The sequence below is a fragment of the Gossypium arboreum genome, chromosome 3 (assembly GCF_025698485.1).
Source record: "Gossypium arboreum isolate Shixiya-1 chromosome 3, ASM2569848v2, whole genome shotgun sequence".
In the NCBI taxonomy this organism is placed as follows: domain Eukaryota; kingdom Viridiplantae; phylum Streptophyta; class Magnoliopsida; order Malvales; family Malvaceae; genus Gossypium; species Gossypium arboreum.
Window position 1 is genome coordinate 114,126,979 of NC_069072.1, and position 8,321 is coordinate 114,135,299.

At 35.4% G+C, this 8,321-nt stretch overlaps 1 non-coding gene across 1 annotated transcript; it reads left to right on the forward strand.

Annotated features, from left to right (window-relative positions):
• Window positions 1–253: 253 nt before the first annotated feature.
• On the forward strand, window positions 254–359 carry LOC128291287 (small nucleolar RNA R71). Its single transcript, XR_008281063.1, has one exon. It is a non-coding gene; the product is annotated as a small nucleolar RNA R71 (small nucleolar RNA).
• Window positions 360–8,321: the final 7,962 nt, after the last annotated feature.

Sequence of the window (8,321 nt, forward strand, 5' to 3'; positions counted from 1 at the left end):
AATTTTCTTATTCAAGAGTTCTACCTGATTAGAAAGCACGGTGACCAAATCGATGTTATAGACACCGGCTATTTTCATTGGCTTTGTCCTCATGACTTGCCACTGATAGTTATTCAATGACATCTCCTCTATGAACTCATAAGCATCTTCAGGTGTTTTATTATTGATGGTTCCGCCAGTAGCTGCGTCAACCATTTGCCGAATCGAAGGATTCAGGCCATTATGGAATGTTTGAACCTAGAGCCAAAGCTGTAATCCATGGTGAGGGCACCTTCTCAAAAGGTCTTTGTATCTCTCCCATGTATCGTAGAGTGTTTCTAAATCCATCTGCACAAAAGAAGAGATATCATTACGTAATTTAGCTGTTTTTGCCGGCGAAAAATATTTTAGTAAAATTTTTCGGTCATTTGTTCCCAAGTAGTAATTGACCCTCGTGGTAACAAGTTCAACCACTGTTTAGCTTTGTTCCTCAACGAGAAAGGGAATAATAGAAGACGAATGGCATCATCAGAAATGCCATTAATTTTAAATGTATCGTATAGTTCCAAAAAGTTTGCTAAGTGAGCGTTGGGATCTTCATCCTGCAAACCATCAAACTGAACAAATTGCTGTATCATTTGAATAGTGTTAGGTTCTAGTTCAAAAGTATTTGCAGCTACAACAGGTCTAACTATGCTCGATTCAGTTCCTGTTAAAGAAGGTTTAGCATAATCATACATAGTGAGTGGAGCAGGATTTTGATTAGCTGCAATTGCAAGAGGTAGCTAATTGTCTTGGTTTTCAGCCATCTCTTCGGTTAGGGGTTGAGTATCATCTTTTTGCTCGTTCTCTGTGTATCTTAGGCTTCGCCTTATTTCTCATTGGTTTTTATGAACTGTGCGATCGATTTCTTCGTCAAAAAGTAGTGGTCCTAACGGGTTTCTTCTAGTCATAAACTATAAAAACCTGTCAGAAGAATGAAAAAGAAAATTAGTAAATTAGAATAAAATTAAAAATAAAATTATATTGCAAGAAAAATAAATGGTTAAAGTAATAAAATTGAGTGTTCCTAATATTTTAGTTCCCCGGAACCGGCGCCAAAAACTTGATCGCTTGATTTCGTGAAAGGTTTTAAATATTTATATATTAATCATTCTTGAAACTAGCTATTATCGCGATGTAGGCAAGTGTACCTATCGAATAGTAGTATAGTTTTAGTAAGACCGGATTGTCGAACCCAAAGGAACTAAAAGTACTAGTAATGACTTTCTTTTTATTATCTAGCCTAAGAATAAAGAGGTTTTTGTTTTAACTAACTAATTTTCTAAACTAAGAATTCACAGAGAATGGAATTGGGGAATTGCTTTTGGGAAAATCGATTGAATTAAGACAATACCTAAGAAAAAATTCATCTAGACTGTACTTGTTATTCTGGCTCTAAATCGGATGATTTATTAATTTAACTTGTTCCGTAGAGATCCCTAAGTTATGTTATTATCCCTATTCAAGACTAATAACATCTAATCCCTAGATTGAATAATTGAGACCTTTCTCTACTTAACACCCTAGGGTTGCATTAACTCGATCTATGGATCCCCTTATTAGGCTTCACCCTAATCTGGCAAAATCTTGTCACCCTATGTCTAGGCGCACAATCAACTCCGCTTAATTATGACAAATGTACTCTTAGACAAGGTCTATTCCTCCTCTGAATAAGAGCTTATCTTGAACCATTATCCTGGGATATCAAAACAAGAATTAAGAACACATAATTATGAACAAGTTAAATATTTATCATACAATTTAGAAAATAATAACAAGATTCTTCTTAGGTTTCATTCCCCTTAGGTATTTAGGGGATTTAGTTCATAACTAAAAAGGAAAATATCTCATAATAATAAAGAATACAAAACATAAAGAAAACCCAAAACTCTTGAAGGGGAAATTGAGGAGAGATCTTTAGTCTTGATGGTGAATCCGGCTTCTGAGATGGATCAATGGGCTTCCTTGGAGTAATTCCTTACTCCTTATTCTGTGCCTCTCCTTTTCTTCCTCCTCTAGGGTGTATTTATAGGCTTTGGAATGCCTTAGAGCCCTCAAAATTAGCCTTTTTCGAATTGGACTCAACTTGGGCTCGGTAGGGACACGCCTATGTGACACGTCCATGTGCGATTACTTCAGGCCGTGCTCGAGCCTGCCAAAGTGACACGGCCGTGTGGTCTACCCGTGTGAGGAGGTCCAGGCCATGTTGATTTCGTTCTTTGGCCTGTTTTCTCTGATTTTGGCCCGTTTCTCGTTCCTTTCGCTCTCCTATGCTCTCCTAAGTATAAAACATGAAATTAAAGCATTAGGAGCATCGAATTCACCAATTCTAATAGGAAATCATCCATAAAATGCGTTAAACATGGGATAAAAATATGTATAAATTACAGTTTATCAACCAGGCTGTGTGAAAACTGGAGGGTACATTGACTTGGCCATATGGCTGACCACACGCTCGTGTGTCTAGGCCGTGTAACTCACTGACGTGATTTCTAAGCATCATTAGGGGACACACGGCCGTTACCACGACCATGTGTCGTACACGGCTGAGACACACGCCTGTGTGGATAAAAATAGCTCATTTGTAAGGCCAATTTGCCACCCCAACTTCAATGTACAATTTCCATACACAAAGGGCAGCCAAAATCAATCCCAATTCATGCACAATTCATGCTATACAAATACAACCAATTCACTTAATCAAATATATACCAAAACAAACCATCTCACAAGGCATTATAAACATATTACAAAAGTCATTAACATTTGTAATAGCCATACACATATCAATATTAACATCATTTATAAGCCAAATCTCATGGCTATAATCACAACCAAAATATCACATCTAGCCTATTCATGCCATATACCATAAATGTATAATCCAAAAGTACCAAATTAGAGTTTGATAGTGCGATGATGTTCTCGACGACTCCCAAATCCGAGCTAGCCTTGATTCACTATAAAACATAGAGAAATAATACGAAATGAACTTTATAGCTTAGTAAGCTCGTATGTGAATAACTTAATTCATTGAAAAAATTCAAATCAACCAATTACACAGGGCAAAACCATATACACATTAACTACAAACCTTTCTTATGTCTCAAAACATGATCAAATACAAACTCATCGAACTTTCACTATTTAATACTTGAAAAGGTTCTCCACGAACCTGTACCGCCTCGTACTAACCTATTTCTCAACCACATCAATCATTTACTTGTTGAACCATTCGGAATAGAAATCAGATACTCAGGAATCTCGTACGATAAGTACCTATACCATGGCTCGTAGCCAACTCAAGGTAACTTATTCGAAGAACTATTATCATGGCCCAAAGCCAAATCATTCGATATGCATGGCCCAAAGCCAAATCTGTAAAATACGCACCCGAAGTGCTAATATCATGGCCCAAAGCCAAATCAACGTATTACTTACTAACATGTCCGTAGTATCAAAAACTATTCTTACGGTTCAACTGGGCTTTCACACTTTTCTATTATCGAAGGCATTCGTAGAGTAATTTTCACAATTCATACATTATTCATAATCTCGTTTTAACAATGTATACAATATTAAAGCATTTTAACATACATTTATAATGTAATCATCACATACGAACTTACCTCGTATTCGGAATTGACGGATCAGGTCGACTACTCGATAACCTTGCTTTTCCCTCGATCTAAATTCGAATTCTTTCTTTCTTGATCTATATGAATTCAAAATTAAATTATTTATTCATCTACTCATTCAATTAATCTAAAAATACACATTTGGGCATTTTTACACATTATCCCATAAACTTTCGCATTTAATCAATTTAGTCACTATTTCACAAATACACAAAATGCACACAATTCAACAAAACTCATGCTTGGCCGAATCATATATAGGTCCCTAGCAGCCCAAAACTTTCATTTATTTCACATTTCAACCACACAATTTGCACATTTCACAATTTAATCCAAAATTGACATTTTTACCAAAATTCATTTTACAAAACTTGTACATCTAACAACAATGATTTATTTGCCATCATCAACTAAAAAAATACTCATGCATTCAACAATGGCAACATTGACATGCTTTAACAGTTTTGAAATTGGAGATACGAGCTAGCTAGATTAAGCTGCAATGATTTTAAAAACGTAGAAATCATCAAAAATAGGACAAAAACCATACCTAATTGAGCATAGATAGCATGGTCGAATATTGAAGCTAAGAAAATGGCTTCTTCCCTTTGTACAATCAGTTAGATGAAGATGACAATGAATAAAATGACTTCTATTTTATTAAATTATCATTTAATAACCAATTTACCAAACTAACCTTAAAATTATTTAATAACTACACCAAATACCACTCCACTATCATCCATTAGCTTTCAAATGGTTTAATTACCACTTAATGACCTTTAATTTAACATTAATAGCTATTTAATATCTTTAGCTAATAGAATATCACTTTTGCAATTTACGCGATTTAGTCCTTTTTACCTAATTAAGCATTTAAACGGTAAAATTTCTTTACGAAACTTTCACGTAATTAATCTATCATGCTGTAACCTTATTAAAATAATAAAACAAATATTTTGACTTTGGATTTGTGGTTTCAAAACCACTATTTTGATTTAACTAAAAACGGGTTGTTACAACTCTCCCCCTTAGGGATTTTTGTCCCCGAAAATCTTTCCAGTGAATAGGTTCAGGTATTGTTTTCTCATAGCATCCTCGGGTTCCCATGTAGCTTATTTAACCCCATATCAATGCCATAATACTTCCACTAATGTGATTCTCTTATTTTTTAGCTCTTTGATCTCACGAGCTAAAATTTGAATTGGTTCTTCACTGTATGATAAATTTGACTGTATCTCAACTTCAGTTGGAGAAATAACGTGTGAAGGGTCTGATCAATATCTTCGTAGCATTGATACATGAAACACATTATGTATCTTCTCTAACTCAGATGGTAAGGATAGACAATATGCCACTGGCCCAACTCGCTCAGTAATCTCATACAGTCCGATGAATCGCAAACTCAATTTCCCTTTTCGACCAAACCGCAATATCTTTTTCCGCGGCGACACTTTCAAAAACACTTTATCCCCAATCTGAAACTCAATATCTTTCTGTTTCAAGTCTGCATACGATTTCTATCGATCTAAAGCTACTTTCAAACTATCATTAATTACTTTCACTTTTTCTTCAGTCTCTCTAATCAGATCAACCCCGTGAATCTTATTTTCGCTGAGCTCACTCCAGTACAACGGTGTTTGACATTTATGATCGTATAGAGCTTCGTATGATGCCATCTTTATACTCGATTGGAAGCTATTATTGTAAGAAAATTCAATCAATGGTAGATATTTCTCTCAGCTACCTTCAAACTCAAAAATGCAACAACGCAACATATCCTCAACTATTTGAATAACTCGTTCGGATTGACCATCTGTTTGTAGGTGAAATGCAGTGCTAAAATGCAGCTTTGAACCTAAAGCTTCTTGCAATTTCTTCCAAAATTGCAAAGTAAATCTTGGATCTCTATCCGAAACAATAGATAGGGGAACACCATGTAGTCTCACAATTTCGAAAATATACAACTCATCTAATTTATCAAGCGAGAAATCTGTACGTACCAGAATGAAATGAGCTGATTTCATCAATCTGTCAACAGCAGCCCAGATCTCATTTTTCTTTTTCGAAGATAAGGGCAAACCCGATACGAAATCCATTGTAACTCTGTCCCACTTCCACTCAGAAATCATAATAGGCTGTAATAAACCTGACGGTACTTGATGCTTAGCTTTGACTTGCTAAGAAATCAAACATTTCGAAACAAATTCTGAGATATCTCTTTCATGCCGTGCCACCAATAAAACTGTTTCAAATCGTTATACATTTTCGTGCTTCCTAGATGTACTGATAAACAACTATTGTGTGCTTCATTTAGAATCTTCCAAATGAGCTTAAAATTTTTTGGTACACATGTTCTATCACGAAACATCAAACAGTCATCAAGCCCTATTCGAAACTCTAAATCAGAAGTTGACTCACATTGAGCTTGTTTTACTTACAATTCATTATCAAATTTTTGAGCCTCACAAATCTGCTATAGAAATAACGGCCTTGCTTTCAACTCAGCTATTATCAAACCATCGTCAGAAAAAGCTAATTGTATGTTCAAAGCACGTAAAGCAAATAAGGACTTTTGACTTAAAGCATCCGCAACTACGTTTGCTTTCCCCAGATGATAGTCGATAACTAATTCATAGTCTTTTAGCAATTCTAACCATCTCTACTGTCGCAAATTCAAATCTTTCTAAGCCATCAGATATTTTAAGCTCTTGTGGTAGGTATAAATATGACATTTCTCACCAAACAAGTAATGATGCCAAATTTTCAATGCAAACACTATCATGGCTAACTCTAGATAGTGCGTCAGATAATTCTTTTCGTGTGGCTTTAACTGTCTTGAGACATAAGCTACAACTTTGTCTTCCTGCATCAAAACAATACCCAGGCCATTTAACGATACATTAATGAAAACTACAAATTCTTTACCTGACTCAGGTTGAACTAACACTGGTGCCTCTATCCATAATGCTTTCAACAATTCGAAGCTCTACTGACACTTTTCTGACCATTCAAATTTAAATCTTTTTGAAGCAATCATGTCATCAGAGTCGTAATCATCGAGAAGCCTTTCACAAATTGTTTATAATAGTAGGCTAGTCCTAGAAAACTACAGGCTTAGGATACATTTCTCGGAGGCTTCCAATCTATAATCTCAGAAATTTTGCTCGGGTCAACTCGGATACCCGCGATTGAAACTATATGTCCCAGAAAACCAACCTCTCGTAACTAAAACTCACATTTGTTAAACTTTGCAAACAACTATTTATTTCTCAAATTCTGTGACACGATTCTCAAATGCTCGGCATGCTCAGATTCAACACGAGAGTAAATCAAAATGTCATCGATAAACACAACTATGAATTGATCTAAGTACGACCTGAAAATCAGGTTCATCAAGTTCATGAAAATAGCAGGTGCATTTGTTAGTCTGAAAGGCATAACAAGAAATTCATAGTGTCCGTACCTCATTCTAAATGCAATCTTTGGCACATCTGAGTCTTTAACTCGCAACTGGTAATAACCCAATCTCAAATCAATTTTTGAAAACACTGTTGCCCCTTTTAACTGATCAAACAAATCATCTATTCGTGGAAAAGGGTATTTATTCTTGCTTATCACTTTGTTGAGTTATCGATAGTCTATACACATTCTCATCGTGCCATCTTTCTTTTTCACAAATAACACCAGTGCACTGCAGGGAGAGAAACTCAGTCTAGCAAAACCTCTATCTGTTAACTCTTGCAACTGATCTTTCAATTCTTTTAACTCTGCCAGAGCCATTCTGTATGAAGCTATCGATATCAGTGTTGTTCCCAGTATTAATTCAATACCAAACTCAACCTCTTTGATAGGTGGTAAACCCGGTAATTCAAGAAATACAACTGGTACTAATTCAATCTTTGTTTCTGTCATTTTCGTATCAAGTACATAAGCAAGATAAGCTTCACACCCCTTTCTCACAAATCTTTGAGCTAACATAGATGAGATCACAACTGGAAAACTATTCACATCATCAGATTCAATTCTAATAGTCTCATTATTCTGACATTTTAGTTCAATTTTCTTTCGTCTACAATTCACTATAGAATCATGCATCGTTAGCCAATCCATACCTAAAATCACATCAAATTAATCGAATGATAACAACATCAAATTAGCCGAAAAACAGAAATCTCATTTCATTAATGGACAATTCTTGTAGACTTTGTCAACCAAAACACATTTGCCTCAGGGGTTCGATACTCTAATCACAAACTTAGTAGACTCTATAGTCAAAGTCTTACTAGATAGTAAATTCATACATATATAAGAATGAGTTGATCCTGGATCTATCAATACAATCACATTACTATTATAGAGAGTGAAAGTATAGGTGATAACATCTAGAGATCAAGCTTCTTTGTGAGCGCGAATAGCGTAGGCTCTAGTAGGTGCTCTGGCCTCGGATCTCACAGTTGAATCCTTTGTCACCGCTCTACTACCACTTACATTTTAGATAATTCTAGGCAGTCTACCTCTATTCAAAGTGTTTCTTGATCTCACATTCTAAACTTTATCTTTCTCATCCAGCTCAGGACAATCTCAGATGAAGTGATCTAGTGAATCACATTTGTAACAAGCTTTATTACTTTTATTCCAACATTCTCCAAAATGCCGTCT